The sequence below is a fragment of the Lonchura striata genome, chromosome 23 (genome assembly GCF_046129695.1).
Source record: "Lonchura striata isolate bLonStr1 chromosome 23, bLonStr1.mat, whole genome shotgun sequence".
Classification (NCBI taxonomy): domain Eukaryota; kingdom Metazoa; phylum Chordata; class Aves; order Passeriformes; family Estrildidae; genus Lonchura; species Lonchura striata.
Window position 1 is genome coordinate 4,693,666 of NC_134625.1, and position 17,342 is coordinate 4,711,007.

Genomic DNA, 17,342 nt, shown 5'->3' on the forward strand with positions numbered 1-17,342 from the left:
TAACCATGTAACACGTAATGTACCATATAAAAGATAGAAAATCACCATTTAATATAGGTAATAGGCATTGGGAAAAACTGTGAACATGTAACACGTAATGTACCATATAAAAGATAGAAAAGCACCATTTAATATAGGTAATAGGCATTGGGGAAAAACTGTAAACATGTAACACGTAATGTACCATATAAAAGATAGAAAATCACCATTTAATATAGGTAATAGGCATTGGGAAAAACTGTACCCATGTAACACGTAATGTCCCATATAAAAGACAGCAGCAGCCCTGGGTGGGAGAGAAGAAGCAGTCGGGGTCAGAGAGGATGTCAGGGTGTGTGTGTGCCTCTGCCTGAGCTGTGAGCAAACTACAGCAGCTCAAGGAGAAAATCTTTTAGATAACTTGCAATAAACTGCCTTGAGACCCAACAACAGAGACTGCTGAGCCTTTCTTTGGAAGCTCGGGTTGGAGGAGAGACTTTTCCACCACACGGAGCCACCCTGACCGAGGTGAGCTCCGGCAGTGGAAGCTGGGTGTAAGGCAGTGCTGCTGAGGCTGTCCCTGAACAGGCTCTGGTGCCAGGCTGGCACTGCCCCTGTGCCTCAGGTGGGTGGGGAGGCCAAAAGGAAATTTCTCCTCTAGCTGGAATAAAGCAATAACTTTAAAAGTGAGCAGCAGTCCCCAGCACTGCCTTCCTGCTGCATTTTAATTGCACTGTACAAACAGCCCATAATTTGCAATGTCTGTTTTCCTACTTGGCTTCTTTTTCTTTCAGCTCCTTTTTTGTCTCATTTTATGGAGCTGTAATGTGCTGTGATAGTTCACATCCCTTCTCCTGACCCCAGCTCGTGACAGATAAATTCTTACAAGGATTTGCACGAGATGAAACCAGACAGAAATTACATTCCTCTGTGTTAACATGGCCCTTCCGTAATTGAAATTAATTTGTGGTTAAGGCTACAAGAGAATTACAATTTTCTGGAAGTAGCATGAAGGGATAGACAGCTTTGTATGAACAGAGCCTGCAATAATTATGTGTGAATGTCACAGAAGGGTTGGAGAACTTTTCTCTGTGTGGCTTCAGATTTCTGCAGTGATTTTGACATGGCCTCTGCTGGAGCATCTCAGAATCAAAAGGGAGGAAATAAAAGTGAGGATTTCACTGGTTTTGAAGGACTGTCCATTTTCTGCTCTGCTGGAACACCTAAAATTTCTATTTGGGGCCTTGAATATATTGCTTTTAGATCTGAAAGAATGAATTGATGGGTAATTACTGGGCTAGGGAGTGAAACACCTGAAAACCCTGAAACCCCTTCTCCCAGAACGTTCCCAAGAACAAACACTGTCAGTCAGTCTCCTTGTTAGCTCGGTCAAGTGGCCACAAGGAGTTTTCCAGGCATGAACAAAACCCTGCAGATGCTCCACCTTCATTATTATTCACACAAACCTGCCTTTCCTTCTGCTCAGCATTTCATGGTCCAATAAGCAGGACAGCACATCCTAGAAGGGAGTAGAGCCAGCCCAGCCCTCCATCCTTTCTGCTCGGCTGGAATTCCTATAAATAGCCAGAACAAGGGCTCCTGGGCTCCCTCCTTAGCATTTGGGTTTTTCCTTGGACCTTGAAGGGTTTCTTCCACACTGGCAGTGAGGTGTGGGTGGCCTAAAACTCACGGGATCATCCCAGGGAAAAATCAACCAAAGGTCTGCGGGTGTCCCTGCCTGGCACAGCAGGGGAGACCCCTTCTCATGGCTTTTTTTTTTTTTTTTTTTTTTTTTGCTGGGATGATTCAATTTTCAGTGTGTTTGGGGTGGAATGGATGATCCCTGTCCAGTTTTTGGGGTGATGGAGAGCCCTGTCAGAGCTCAGGACAGGGGTGGCAAAGCTCTGCTGTGCAGCCCCAAAGAACAAAGCTCAGCTGAAGCTGCTTCTGTGGTTTATTTTTCCTGTGGAGGGGGAAGGATTGCTCAGGGCTGGCAGCGGTGCAGAAGAATGAAAATGGATTAACCTGAGCACTGAATTGTGCTGATCTTCATGCAAGGATCATAAAACATCCAGAGGTGAACTGGTAATGTGTTGTTGGAATCCAAAATGCAGGAAATTCTCAGAACTTTGGGCCTGTAAGCCAAAGCTTAGAATTAAACACAGGATTTGATCTGAGACCTTGGAAAAGGCTTCCAAACTTAGGTGCTAGAAGTGAGCATGTGGATTTATAGTTTAAAGCAGAGACATGTTAAGCTAAGTAAAGTTTAGAGGTTTGGAGTTTGGGATATAGAAGAAATAAAAGTAGCTACAGAGGTAAACAGGGAGTTTAGAATTCAGTAGTGTAGGTTTGTGTGTTGTAACATGATTGGCTAAGAAAGCTCACACTCTAACATGAGTGCATAAAATGAAATATTTAAAGATTGGGTCCAAAACATAAATATCCTTGTTGGCAGTGTTTTATTAGTCAATAAATCCTTAAAATGTCTTGTAACAGAGGTCTTGTAACCTTCTGAACCAAGCAGTGAAGATATGAGCTGAACTCGCCCTTCCTGTCTATGTGGAAGATAAGAAAAATAAATCACATCATCTAAAATCTCAGAGGTCCCAGCTCTAAGTCATTCTAAACTCCTTCCAAAATCCCCATAAGGTGTGTGTTTATGGCCAGCTGAGGAACCCAGGTGATGTTGTACCCCTGGGTCTGTGGGGAAAGCACAGATGGCATTCATTGGTTTGAAGGAAGAGTCAGGGCTGACCTGCTAGGTAAGAATAATTTGGTCTCATGTTTCTGCTGTTGTACAAAAAAAAACCATTTTAAAATAAAATAATGTCTTAGATGAGTTCTGGCTGAGGTGTCCAGTTGTAAGGTTTGCTTTAGGAGCTGAGGGCCTGGTGGAAAGGCAAATCCCTTTTTTTCCCTCCTCAAATGATGCACAAACTCCTCCCAGAGTGATCCCTGTGCCAATCCATGCTATAAATCACTGTGCTATAAAGCTGTTTACTGGAGATGATGTGACTTGTGTGCTCCAAACTTCCTCCTTGGATTGGGAAACACTCAAACCTCCCAGCCTTTAGCCAGGCAAGGATCCATTCTCAGTCTCAAGTGCCTCTGACAGGCTGACAAGTGCTCAGTGCTTTTATATCAGCTTATGGACAACATTCTGTGCAATTCAGCTGCTGGAAGGACTCTGAGCTCTCTGGAACTGCTTTGATAATATTGAAGGGTTTGAGCCTTGCCTTAGTTTGGTGATAGAGAATTTGGTGTCTCCACAGGCTCTGATAATTTGCAGGGCTTTTGATCGAGGTTCCTCGACTGTGTCAGGCGGGTTGTGGCAGATGAGAGGAATATAATTCACAGAAATTCAGTGTTTGACATGAAATACACCAGAAAATGCTGCATTTTTCCCGAGCTGATATAGCAATAACACCTTTAAAGGGAACAGCTGCCCACAAACAAGCAGAGAGCAGCAAACCAGGCTGTTCTAGAAGCAGAACTCTGCTGCTTTTCCCCAGGATGAACCCCTGGCAGTGTGAAAATGCTTTTTTCCCACCCCTCCGGCCTCACTGCTCCCTGTCCAGTTGCTGCACTTGAGAAAGGAGAAAAAACACAGCTGGTTTTCTTTCTGTCCTCCCTGGGAAGGGAAACAGCTGGGAGGGAGTTCCCTCTGAGCTGCTCCACACGTTCCCATGGAAACCCCCGGCTCCAGCAGCTCCTCCAAAGGGCACAAGCTGTGGATGCCTCTGAGAAATTACGTTCACACATTCCTGGTGCTCATCCCTGGGTACCAGCACAGCCCTGGCAGTGGTTGCCTTGGTGACTGTGGGAATCCAGGGCTTCCCTCTGGCTGCCCTGGGACCCTGGCAGGGACAGGAACCCCCCTGGACAGAGCCCCCAGAGACACTGGCTGTGATCTCTGGCCATGGAAAAGAGTTTTCAATCTTACAGGATCAATTACCAGCTCTCAGTGTTTGATATCAGTAATAATTAAGTGTGGCAAGGGTGCAAAAGTAAAATTTTAGGATTCCAGATGAGGGGTCCAAAGGGGACAAGATGGAGAAATTGGGTGTGCCTTGTCCTTTTTCTCCTTCTTCATGCCCTCCATGTCTCACTGTGGTGTTGGCATTTTTCTGTTGGTTCAGGCTGGGGACACACTGTCCAACGTAGGTGACAGATATTGGCACGTTATTGTAAATCCAGCCCAGGGAGTTTCTGGTATTGAATGTTTGTCACATCCCACTGAGGGCAGAGCCCCACACGCTGCCCTGCAGGACAGAGCTGGGCAGGGCAGCAGAACATGTGAGAGATAAACAGAATAAACAACCTGGAAACCAGCACAGACCAATTCTGGCTTCTGCTTTGGCAGGGGGCTGACAGACAGAGACTTTTGCAATCTCAGAATCATCAATACCTCAGATTACAACAGGTGATGGCGTTGTGGGCAGCCAGGGGCAGGTTTGCAATGCCAAGCAGAGATTCCTGCACCTCTCAGAGCTGAAATCTTGGCACCACAGGCTCCTCTCTGAGCTATTTCCTGCCTAATGGAAGTGCTCCGTGCCTGCAGAACTCCTGGATGTGTGGAACAATTCTCTTTCTGGTTGATGACTCCATTTAAGGGGTCCTGAAAAATGAGCCACTTGATGGGAAATTTGGTGTGTGTTGATTGAATAGTTTATCTGCTGCCTTAAAAGGGTTAAGCCCTTGTTGGAGTACCAGAAACCTTATTCTGTCATTAAAAGTATTGACAGAGAGCTGACTTCCCTTGATATGCAACAAATCTCTCCTCTTTTCATTCAATAAAATGCTTTTAGCCTGTTGGTTTTCCTCTCTTTCGAGTTGTGTGGCTTTATGGGGCACCATAACAACAAAAAAGCACCAGCAAAGACTTTTGCAGTTCTCAGGAAATCTGATATAAACTCTGCCGTATTTGTAAGCTTTCTATATAAAGTGCAACTTCCAGTAAAATAAAAATAAATGCGTGCTTGCCATGAGTGCACTGAAGTGGAGGGGGAGAAGGGAAAAGGACATTTCTTTCCATGGAAACTGCAGCAATAATTCAGGGAGGCAGAGAGCATTGCTGAAGGTTTTGTGAGCTGGCATCTTTGTTTTAATGGCTAAGGGCAGTCCGGTGTTTCTTATTTAATTTTTTTCAGCGTGTTTGAGGGTGATGCCATTTCCTCAACAGAACATCCTCTCGTTTCATGCTGAGTTCTCTGGGGAAGGAAAAGTGGGAGAGAGGGAGGGTGCACAATCCTAAACCCCAGGTGTCTTCAGAGCTTTTTGGGCTGTTTTATTTGCAGGCATCCCCAGGTGTCCGAGCTCCCATGGCTGCTCTCAAAAAAACCTGCGTCAATCCAGCTCTTGAATTCCTTGTGCAGTAGATATTCCTCCTTTTCATGGGTAAATAACCACAGGAGGAGGTGTAAAATCTAGGCCAGGGAAGGGCAGGTTTGTTGGTTTTTTACAGGACTCTCACACCGAGGGAGGACTTTCTTCCTTCTGCCTTTTCTTGGCACTGAGAAAGCTCAGCACTGGCAGGGCCCATTAATTTTTAATTTAGTCCTCTCTATGCTGCACTGCTATTGTGGTTTATGAGGATATAATGCTGGAACAGAGGCCTGTAAAACAGGATTTTAAAGTTTGGAAAAGCCATGGTTGTCATACATAATATGCATGCTGTAGTAGAAATGAGTGGGTATTTATAGCACAGCTAATATTAATTATTTTTATTGTGATGTCAGCCCTGCAGGTCAACTGACGAGTGAGTTGCTGTGGAAGCCAGAAATCTCCAGGCATTAAATTATATTAATATGAAATGTTGAAAAGTGGTTAATTTGTACTGCTGGTTTTGTTTAAAATGTTTTCCCGTGTAAAGCCATATCTCCAGTGTGATACATTATTGTTAGGGGGGATATAATTCAGTCCCATTACAGGGGGAAGCCCATGTGCTTTATGAAAGCCAGAGCTGGGAGTCCAGCTCTGCCTAAAATAAAGAACTACAGCAAAATAACACTTTTTGAATGGCAAATTGCTGCTTTTAGCTGCTAACCACACCTCTCTGTCGCTTGTGTTTTGTCAAGGTTACTGGCAGTGTGAAAATCTTCCTGTTGCCTCCAAACTTTCACAAATTCCTCCAAGGGATGCTTGATTCCCTCCGCTTCATGAAAACCCCCTGTGAGGGGAAGCTGACAGCAAAACAACGCTGTGACTGTGTGAAGCTCTGGCAGGAAAGCTTGGGAGGATCAGGAGAAAAGCCCTGCAGGTTTGGAGGAGCTGCTTGGTGCCCATCATGTGCTGGATCCCTGCAGGATGTGTGAGATTTTGAAGGTGTCTGTTATGTTTGAGAGGAAGAAATTGCATTCCTTAAAATCTCCTCCTGAGCTGATAATTTCCTAAAAGCTCAAATTCTGGCATTGCCCTGCAATGGACCCCTCAGCTGCTCTGCCCTGGGTGCTCCACCAGAGCTGTGCCTCAGCTGATTGCTTGGAAATAGAGACTAATTGATCTTTAAATAATCAGGGAATGATTCAGCTTTGATCTGCTGAAGAGGAGAGTGGATGGGTGAATGTTCTCAAAATATCTGTGTTGTGCGTGCCTGGAAACTCACAAGGTGAAAGCCTCACAGCTTTGGAGCCAGGGGCTTTTCCAGCCTCCTGTGCAGAACGTGCAAGGTGAGGAACAGCTCCTGCTGTTCTCTCCTTCATCTGGAGATCCTCAGTTTGGATCAGAGTGAGGACAAGGCTGTTTTCTCTACCTCAGCCTGAGAAAACACTCAAATGTGGGAATAAGCAACACCAGAAACAATTTAGACCTAGAAATGAGGAACACCACAAACACTTTAGACCTGGAAATAAGGAACACCACAAACACGTTAGACCTGGAAATAAGGAACACCACAAACACTTCAGACCTGGCTTGTTTGCTCGTGGGCACAAAGAAGAACCAAGAACTTGAGGCAAGGCTTGGTCTGTGCTGTGCATTGCCTGAAGAGCTTCAGGACCAGCTGATTGCTCTTCCTCTTGAAAAGGTTGCTGCCAGAGAGGGTGACTGATTTGAGAGGCTCATGCAGCCTGAAAATTGCAGCATCTCAAATCCCTGAAGCCTTCCTCCCTGCAAAAACACAGGAAGATAATGAAAACTTGATGAAGCGCGGGAGGAAGTTCCTCGTCAGCACACTGCAGCGGTGGGGAATCGGATTTTCACAGCTCACTAACCCCTTAAGTGTTTAATAAATCCCAGAGATCTGCTCCAAGGATAAGGTGGCCCTGGTATCTGAGCAGACAGACTCTACCTGCTGTCATCTTTCTTGAAGCTGACCCTGCTCAGCAGGACCAATTACCCAGCTAACAAAGTGGAGACAAGTGACTCCTTGTGCCACCCCATCCCTGGAGCTGCAGGCGTTCTGGTTGCCATGGCAGCGCTCCTTGAGATCCTGATAACAGCCGTGCTGGAGATAAAGTGACCAGAATAGGGGATGGAGGCTTTCCTCCTGCTTTTCTGTGTGGATTTTCCCGGTTATTCATGTGCTCCTGGCAGGCTGAGGAATGGGCTGCTCCAAGCAGCTGTGGCTACTTGCTGTGGTAAATTGGCAAGTTGGAAGTGTGGTGGGTGCTGAGGATGGGTTGGTGAATGAGTTTCTGTGCTGCATGAGAGAGCTGACCATGGATATCCACAGGAAAAGACTCCTTTGTGCATGGAAAACACATCCCAGGCTTTCCCAAAAATCACTTTTTACACTGTCGAGCCTTTTGGAGGTAACACGTGTTGTGTGTTTCAGGGTAAGAATTCCTGTCTCTCCACACTCAGCTGCTCCTTGAGGAATTCCTGCTGGCCACTGAAAGGAATCAGGGATTTGTCTTTGCAAGCAAGCTGTGTGGGTCTGCTGGTAGATAAAACTAGCACTGAGAGAGAAAAGAAACAATGAAAAGGATTCCACTGATTGATGAATGGAAAAAGATATTTGCTTTTATAAATAAGCTGTAGGTGTGCTGATAAATGAAATTGGATATTGAAAGATGAAAGAAACAATGGGGAAAACTCCTAAATTCCATAATAATTAAAAATTAAAAGGCAAGGTTATACATTAGAGGGGAATCTTTGGTATCAAGCATCCCCAGAAATCTGAACTTCTCAAGTACCTTAACCAATGAGGAAAGAGAGACGGAAATGTGGCTGGAAAATCGGGATAAAAAGGAAGTTGCATCCCCTAAAAATTTGAGAGACCCCAGGGGAATGGCCCATGGCCCCTCCCTTTATTGGAATGAAGTTACAGGACTCCTCTGTCTCCTTTTGGGGCATCAACCTCTGGTGTTTGTGGGTGAATTTTCCTGACACCATGGACTGTAGGTCTGGGCAAATGAGGATTTCAAAGCTGAGACCCTTCCCAGGATGATGGGACCAGGCCATTGATGTCCCAAGAAGCTGCTGGTGGCACGAGGCCCAGCTGGCACCCCAGAATTGATCTTGGGGAAGAGTTGCTTGTCTCTCCACCCAGGAGAATCCCTCTGGAATGTGTGCATTCAGGGGTTTTTTGGTTTTTTTGGAGAATTTTCCCATTTTCAAGTTTCAATTCTGAGCCAGGCCTCAGCTTTTGAAAATCAGAGACATTTTTCAGCATTTGAAAAATACTGATCAAAAAGGGAAACTCTAAAGTTTTCCCCTGATTTTTATTTTTTACAGCCTGGCTGTCCACACAGAGTTATGAGAAGTCTGAACTTATCTTCTGACAGGTTGTCTTTCACCTTTGAACAATCCAGCAAAATTTGAGACAAGTGGAACCAGCTTTGATGCAGGAGGTCCAGGACTGGCAGTCAGCCTGATTTATTGATATTATTGTTTAAGGATCTCAGGAAAATTCTGTCTGACCTTCTTGTCTTGGTTTTCTTAGTCAATATTAAAAGTAATGGCTGACCTTGACTCATTTAAATCTGGTTATTGTGCCTCAGCTTAGGGAGGATTCAGAATTCCACGTCCTGATGTTGCACAAAACCAGATTGTCCCAAACCAAGATGACTTTCTCTGCACAGGACAGGTGTATTTTGTGCATTTTTATTCTTTTTTTGTCCTGTCAGAGCAGTGACTGATGACCACCCCTGTTCAAGCCTGGCTGTCCTCGGGCTCAGCCCTTACAGCTGCAGTTGTGGGTCAGAGCAACGCAACCTGCCCCAAAAAATTGCTGATTAAACTGGCCAAGCTGTGGTTCCATCCTAAAAACAGCATCTGGTTCTGTAGAACTGGGCTCCACGTGGTTTTTAAAATAAATTCTGTGAGAAATAAAGCATTTGTGCCCTTTGGGGATGTGAGATGCTGTCGTGTGAGGGCACAGACCTGGAATGGCAGCAGCGAGGAATTGATTTGCATACAGAAGGCAAATCCTTTACACAGTGCAGATAATGCACATTGTAAAACAGTTACAATAACATTCACCACAGCCATGAAAACAATTTTACAGCAGATTAAACACACTTAGAAAAAGGGGAAAGATGAGTGAGAAGGCAATGCTGACACTAAATTAGGCTTGAGTCAGCAGCAACGAAAGAACAGAGGAGAAAATGAGAAAATGTTCCAACTGTCCTGCTGCATTTTTTTCCCCCCCAGGCCAACTCCATTCTGTGCTCACCATTTTTGCTGAATTGGGAAGCTCTGGGTAATTAGTGGGAAATGCTGGAACTGAGGTGAGCATTGCCTGGAATAGTGCTCAGAGGACATGGTTCTGGACAAAGAGTGGTTTAGTGGGTTGGTTTTCCTTCTCTGTCGTGACAAAAAACCTGTGAGAGCTTGAGAGCACTGGAGTCATGTTCCAGTGGATCACTGAGAGAGCTGTCAGCACCGTGTGATGTATTTGAGGTGCATTATCAAGGGTGTTGCACTGTTTGGGATGGCTGCCAGGTGAATTGTTTGTGTGAGGCACAGAAGCTCAGGCAAATGCTGAATTTTGGTCCACACAAGGTCTTGAACAAATGAGTTCTGTGTCATTGTGTGTATAGGGAGGCTGTAAAGCATTCATTTGGATGTCTGGATGATCCTTTAAATGCTGGTTTTTGCCTCCAGGCTCTGGATCACACAAGCAGAGGGGTTCTATGATGCAGAGGAGCCAGGAGGTGCTGGAGGCCTGGCTGAAGGTCCAGATTAAATTTGGGAGGTCAAACACATTTGCTGCAGCTGCTTGGCTGTGTCTATAGAATTTTCATTAATGAGCTGTTGCTTCTTGACTTTACATGTGTGTGTGATGGTTGATTATGCAGGATTATCTTCTGGCAGCACACAGACACCTGCTAAAGAGGGAGTAATCTTGTTAGGAGCCAAATCTCATCTGATCGTTAAACACAGTGTGCTTACAACCCACTTGTCAGCTCTGCTTAATTCAGCATGCAGGGCTCTGTCACAGCAGCTATTGATTCATTGGGATTGCTTGGCATCTTTGGGGATAATGATCTCTCTGTCTGACAAGCTGCTGGGCCCTTCCAGGAGCAGAGCTGGTCATAAATGCCAAAGGCTGTGGTGGCTGGGTGACTTTGTGTGGTGTCCTGGCTCCTGTGAGCCCTGCTGGGCTGCTCCGTTGGAATCCAAAATGTGAGGAATTCTCAGAACTAATGGTGCCTCAGGTTTGAGCTTTTATACTTTTCATATCCTGTGCTACTTTAGTGTGTAAGTCTGAGCTTCATATTAGGGGATGGTGAGCTCTGCAGAGAGCAGGGACACAAAACAATTCCTGCTCCAGCTGGGCACCAAGGACAAATGATCCAAACCTCAGCCCAGGAGCACAAACAGCGTGGGCTGGAGAGAGAAAAACAAGCAGGATGGGACTGATGGGCTGGAGCTGGAATGGGACAATGAACTCCAAGGTGCCAATGGAGCAGAACTGATCCCAGGGAGAGCCCTGGGAGCGCTCGTGCATTTTGGGACCATTTTGGGACCACTTTGGTTCATTTTGTGGCCATTTGGGTTCATCTTGGGCTCATTTTGGGACCATTTTGGGTCATCTTGGGTTCATTTTGGGACCATTTTGGTTCATCTTGGTGCAGCCCTGGCTGGGCTTTTGTGCTGCCCAAGGTGGATCCACGGAGGAGATCCTTTGAATAAATCCCTGCTTTATTCTTCAGCTCTGCCCAGCTCTGTTCTAGCTCAGCCTGCACAAGGCATCAGTTTGGGCCTGTAAGTCCAAGCTTAGAGTTAAACCCAGTTAACCAACCAGTTAACCAGTAAACCAAAGTTAAACCCAGGATCTGATCTGAAACCTTGGAAAAGGCTTCTAAACTTAGGTACTAAAAGCGAGAATGTGGATTTATACTTTAAAATAAAAGCAGAGACACCAGTGTGGAGAGGTCATATTTTGGTTGATTAAAGTTAAATTAAGAAGAAGAAGGTTTAGAGTTTTGAAATTTGGGAGATAGAAAAAATAAAAGTAGTTACAGAGGTAAACAAGGAGTTTAGAATGCAGTGCTGTAGGTTTGTGTATCATGATTGGCAAGAAAGCTCACACTGTAGCACGAGTCTATAAGACAAAATATTTAAGGATTGGATCAAAAACTGATTCACTGATCAGGGTGCTTCTTCTGGTCTCTGCAAACTATCCCTTTTTTTGGTTAAAAATGAAACATTTCTGTAGCTTTTCAACCTTTAATGCCTGTCCAGAGACTGCTACCCCTGTTCCTCTAAGGCACTGCTCAATGAAAGGGATGCTCAGAAGGTTTGGATATATAAACACTGCCAAAAATTCCTAAAGGAGGCCAGGAAAATAAAATTTCCTCCCAAGGAGGGAAAATACCTGTGGAAAACTTTCTCATGGAAATTTTCCTGTGATTTGAGTGAATGCCAAGGGGCAGAAGGTTCTCTGAGACACTCCAGTGCCTCCCCTGGGGATGTGGAAGGATGCCCAGGGTACAAGTTGGCACTGCTCCTGCGTGCCAAGGCTCCCTGTCTTTATATTGAGTGAGTTTATTCTGATGGAAGTTTGCAGAAGTTCTGCCTCCTGAAGGATGAGAGCAGGTTAAATGAAAGTCAAGAAGTTGATTCAATCAAGATCATCTGGGATTTTCCATCCTGGCAGATTCATTACTTCCAGAAATGATAACTGATTGTATCTGAAGAGGCGAGGGGAAGAGTGATTTAAATCGTGTCCATTACCTGTCAGCAAATAATGCTGTGAGGAGTGAAAGGACTGCAGCTGACACTGTTGCAGCTTCTCTTATTTGACTTTTCAATGAGAGCTACTATTTGTGCTGATTTTTTTTTTTTCCTTTTTACACATCTATGCCCCAGGGAAATTTCAATTATCACAACTGGAGGGAGAGGTACCTGTGGAATGTGTACAGTGAGTGCTCCTGGATAAGGAAGGCAAGTGGAACAATTTGTTACACATTAAATCTTGCAATCACTGAAAAACCTGGCCTGATGCAATATTCTGATCTGTTAATCACATTTCTACATGGCAAACAGCTTGCTGGAGTGTTGTTTGCTCTCTATCTCAAAGCAAATATGTATTTTTGATTTGAGAATAATTCCAGGTTTAAGTAACTTCTGCTTCCCTGTTAACAAAAGTCATTGCTGTTAATTAGTCATGGGCAGAGATGAAATATTTATTTGAGGGGGTGTTTGCTCTAATTTCACTTCTGTGTCCTTACATGGGTGCTCAGGGCTGATGCTGGAGGAGAGGTGTGGTTCTCGTAATCTGTAATCAAAGCAGACAGACCTGGCTGAAAGAGCCACCAAACCCCCGTGGAATTCCCAGTGGAATGTGTTTGTCAGCCTGTCCAGGAATCCTGGAACGGCTCTGGGGTGGTACCAGGAAATTCAGGGCCTCCAATGAGTTGTTCAGCTGGGAATGTCTGTGGTGTTACAGCAGAGACCACCTGACTTCTCTGCAGTTTATTTGCTTTTTTAATGCGCTCTCCTAGTCCCTGCCTAGCCTTGTTGATCCTCCAGGCTTTAGGAATTTAACTGGATTTGGATTAGACTGTTAATTTTCACCTGTTACATGTGCACACAGCTCCACGTAGGATGTGGTGAAAGCCCTTCCTGGCCTGAGTGGAGTCCCCAGGAGCTCAGATTCCATCCTGAAACCTGCCTGTTATCCTGAAAATGCCATCCTGAAATTCTATCCTGAGATCTGCCTGTTATCCTGAAAATTCCATCCTGAAAATTCCATCTTGCAACCTGCCTGCCATCCTGAAAATGCCATCCTGAAATTTCCATCCTGAAAATTCCATCCAGGAAATTCCAACCTGCCTGTTATCCTGGAAATTCCATCCTGAGACCTGCCTGCCATCCTGGAAATTCCATCCTGAAAGTGCCATCCTGAAAATTCCATCCTGAGACCTGCCTCTTATCCTGAAAAATCCATCCTGGAAGTTCCATCCTGCGACCTGCCGGCCATCCTGGAAATTCCATCCTGAAAATTCCATCCAGGAAATTCCAACCTGCCTGTTATCCTGAAAATTCCATCCTGAGACCCGCCTGCCATCCTGGAAATGCCATCCTGAAAATGCCATCCTGAAAATTCCATCCTGAAAGCTGCCTGCCTTCCTGAAAATTCCATCCTGAATCCTCCTGCTGCCCTGCAGGACTGCTGGGACCTGCCTTGGAGCTGATAAATCCCATTTATCCATCTGTTCCGGCTCCTGTGTGTGAAACCTGCCTCCCTGCTCTCTCCCAAGTTAAATTCCTGTGGTGCTGCTGTGAGGCTCATTAAGAAGTAGGGCTTGGAATATGTTCCAAGACTTTTATGGGAACAGCTCTCAGCAGTGTGGAGAGGTCGTATTTTGGTTGATTTCCTTGTGAAATAAAATGCAGAGTAGCTTGTGCTCAGTGTTTTGGGGGTGTAAAACTTGTTTATGATGTGTGAAGCTTATATGCAGTTTAGTTGTAAGGTTTTTTGGGCTGAATATTAATAGAGAAATAGCTTTAAATTCTAGCTAGTGAAGTAAAAACACTGTTAAATTTTTGGAGAGGGACAATTTTTTGCAGAGAGTTCTATTTTCTGCCAGCCTAAGATGCCCAGAATTTGGGGTAGAGATTCTCTCAGTGCAGTTGAGCAGAATTTTTTACTTCAATCATAGCAGTCTCCCAGAAAATGAACCCCCTGGCAAGCAGAACTTCCACTGGATTTAAATACCTGGCAGCTGTTTAATTAAATGGGACTTCTGAGAACAGAGGTGCACAGAAAATTTGTAAAATCTACAAAGCAGAAATAACGACAGAGATGGCAGCAACAGGTAGGACAAAATTCTGCTAGTGAGGTTTTTAGAAGAATTTGGCTCATTTCTTGTGGGCTGGAAGTATTTTGGCAGGAGGGAACAGGGAATTCTAAAGCAGAGGCTCCTCTGTGGCTGCTCTCTGGGAGCAGTGTCGCTGCCTCTGCTGCTGTTTGATGAAAATTGATGAAAATTTTGCTCTGTTGATGAAAATTCCGCTGGATGAGGAGCTCTGCCATGGGCTGAGGGATGGAAGAGGCTCCATCAGTTCAGGAGAGCTGTGCTGAGCTCTGCCATCCTCCTTCCAGAACAGGCTCCCTGTGGATGTGATAGTTTGGTGAAAAATGCAAATTTTATGATTGGCTTGTCACAAAAAAGTTTTATTTGAATATCTTGTATTTATAGAATTCCAAAGGTGACCGTGGATTTCAGGATGGAATTACCACCTCTCCAACCACACTGATCAAACCAACAGTCCATTAATTCTCTCTTCTCACAAAGAATGCAAAACTTTCTCCTTTTTTCTCTTTTAAACTTACCAAGCTTCTGTGTACTCATTTCATGTCCAATAACAACAGCACACAGAGGGTGAATTAATATTTAATATTTAATCCCACTCCTGCTTTGGATGCCATTAGCACAAAGGAGGGATAAGGAGGGAGTGGTGGCACAGAAGGAATTGATGAAAGCAATTCTTCTCATGCCCTTGAGGGGCTTTTCCAAGCACAGCTGTTGAGCCCCCAGAAGTTTTCTGACAGCTGCTTTGCACTTGTTCTCTTGTAGCCTGTGTTTACAGTTCAGCAGCAACACTGAGAACTCATTTCATGTGGAAATCTAAAAAAAATACGTGAAAGCATCACCTGACTTCACTTGTGCAGCAGGATTCCAGAGCAGGATTCCCAGTCCAGAGGTAAAAATGGCATTGTAGACATGAGCAGGCTGGGGAGGAGGTGGTGCTGGGCTGGGGAAGGTGTTCCTGTGCTCGTTGGCCTCTCAGGTGGCTGCTGTGCTGCAGGAGGATGCTCTGCCTGGGGACCAGACGTGTCTGCTGAGCCCAGCTCTGTCAGGGTCAGTTGGTGAGACCCCAACAGTGTGAAAGTCCTTAACAACAGTGTGAAAGTGTGATGGTGAGACTTTTCTGTTGGTTCAAGGTAGACATTCACAGTCTTAACATAGGTCATAGGTATTGGTAAAGAAATTATAAAAATAGGATACATAGTTTTGAGTATAAAATGTGTGAGCCGCCCGGGGCTCGTGGCAGAAGGCCATGGCCTCCTTGCTAGGCAGAGCTCAGCAGGTCAGAGAAAGAATGTTATAGATAAAATGAAATAAACAACCTTGAAAACTCAATCAAACGCATTCCAGGCTCCTTCTTTGGCTGAGGGCGGGGAAAAAGACTTTGCTCGTTGGCCTCTCAGGTGGCTGCTGTGCTGCAGGAGGATGCTCTGCCTGGGGACCAGACGTGTCTGCTGTGCCCAGCTCTGTCAGGGTCAGTTGGTGAGACCCCAACAGTGTGGAAGTCCTTTTCCCAGCCCTCAGCCAAAGAAGGAGCCTGGAATGCGTCTGATTGAGTTTTCAAGGTTGTTTATTTCATTTTATCTATAACATTCTTTCTCTGACCTGCTGAGCTCTGCCTAGCAAGGAGGCCATGGCCATCGGCCACGAGCCCTGGGCGTCTCACACATTTTATACTCAAAACTATGTATCCTATTTTTATAATTTCTTTACCAATACCTATGACCTATGTTAAGACTGTGAATGTCTACCTTGAACCAACAGAAAAGTCTCACCATCACAGCAAGACATGGAGAACGAGAAAGGAAAGCAGGTCAGGACACGCCCAAAACCCTCCATCTTGACCCCCTGAATTATATTTATATTATAAATAAAACCAAAATTCTACTTTTACACCCTGTGTTAATTCAACTACCACACTACTCAAACCCTCGTGGCTTGTAATTCCTCATATGAAATTTGCAGTTTTTTCCATGGGCTAAAATGGAAGCCACAGGTGGTTTTGATTTCATGCCAAGGTCTCTGAGCCCCCTGCCAGGGTCTGGAGCCAGCCAGGGCAGCCAGAGGGATGAGCTGGACACATCTCCACAGCAGGGCTGCTCAGACCTGTAGGAAACACAACTTTTGAGCTATGTCTGGTGTATATCTATGGTGTGGTGACAGTTGTGAAAGTGTTTTTTTGTGTCAGTGGTGGGTTATAGGCAGGGAAAAAAGTGTTTTGCTGAGTGCAAGAGCTGCAACTTCCAGAGCAGAGAGCAGGAGAGGCAACAGGGGCTGCAGATGATTGAAATGTAGATTATTGTCCTCTTTGGCCAGCAGAAATTTCGGAAGGAAAAAGAGCTTTTAAAGTCCCACACTCCAGGCAGGGATCCAGGGTGAGGCTGAGCTCAGGAGATCTCAGGCAGTGCTGGGGCATGGAAATGCAATTTGGCAGCTCAGTGTTGATAGTGCTGCCTTTTCAACCCCACCTGCAATGGAAACAGTGCTTTAGAGAGAAGTTTGGTTGTGAAATCTATTAATATTGCATTTAATTAATATTACAGTATTAATTAGTGCTGGATATTGAAGGGAAATAACCAGGGTGGGTGTGTGCACCTGCTCTGGGGAGTAAGGAAAGGGAAAGGAGGGAATAACTGGGAAGGAGGAGTGGGAAACCAACAGACTTTAGTTCAGTTCTCTGGCTGAGACTTTCCCTGTGAAGTTTTGATGTTGTCTGTAGTGTTCGTCTTTTCCAATGAAGTGATGAGAAATAAGAATATTTGAATATTTGAGGGGGTATGTGTGTTTATATTCAGACAAATAACAATTTAAAAACCCCAAAACACACCTGTCTTTATCCTCTCTGATATTCTGAAGAATAATTAAGTGCAAAAGTACCAAGATGCCAAATATCACAAAATTGAGGCTGGAATTTTGGGTTAAGGGGCGCAGAAGAAGTCAGTTCATGTATGGAAAAGGAAAAATCACCATTCTCTGGCCACATATGGCTGGAAAACATCTTTGCCCTGAATATAGCACAGCTTTGTGGTAGTTAGTGAACCTGAGATGTGTGGCAGGGCTGAGGGGGATTTATTTACGTGCAATTTTATTTTCAGACTACTTTTGGCTGTTTTGACACCTCCTGGCAATTTTCCTAAGTGCTTAAACTGCACATTACAG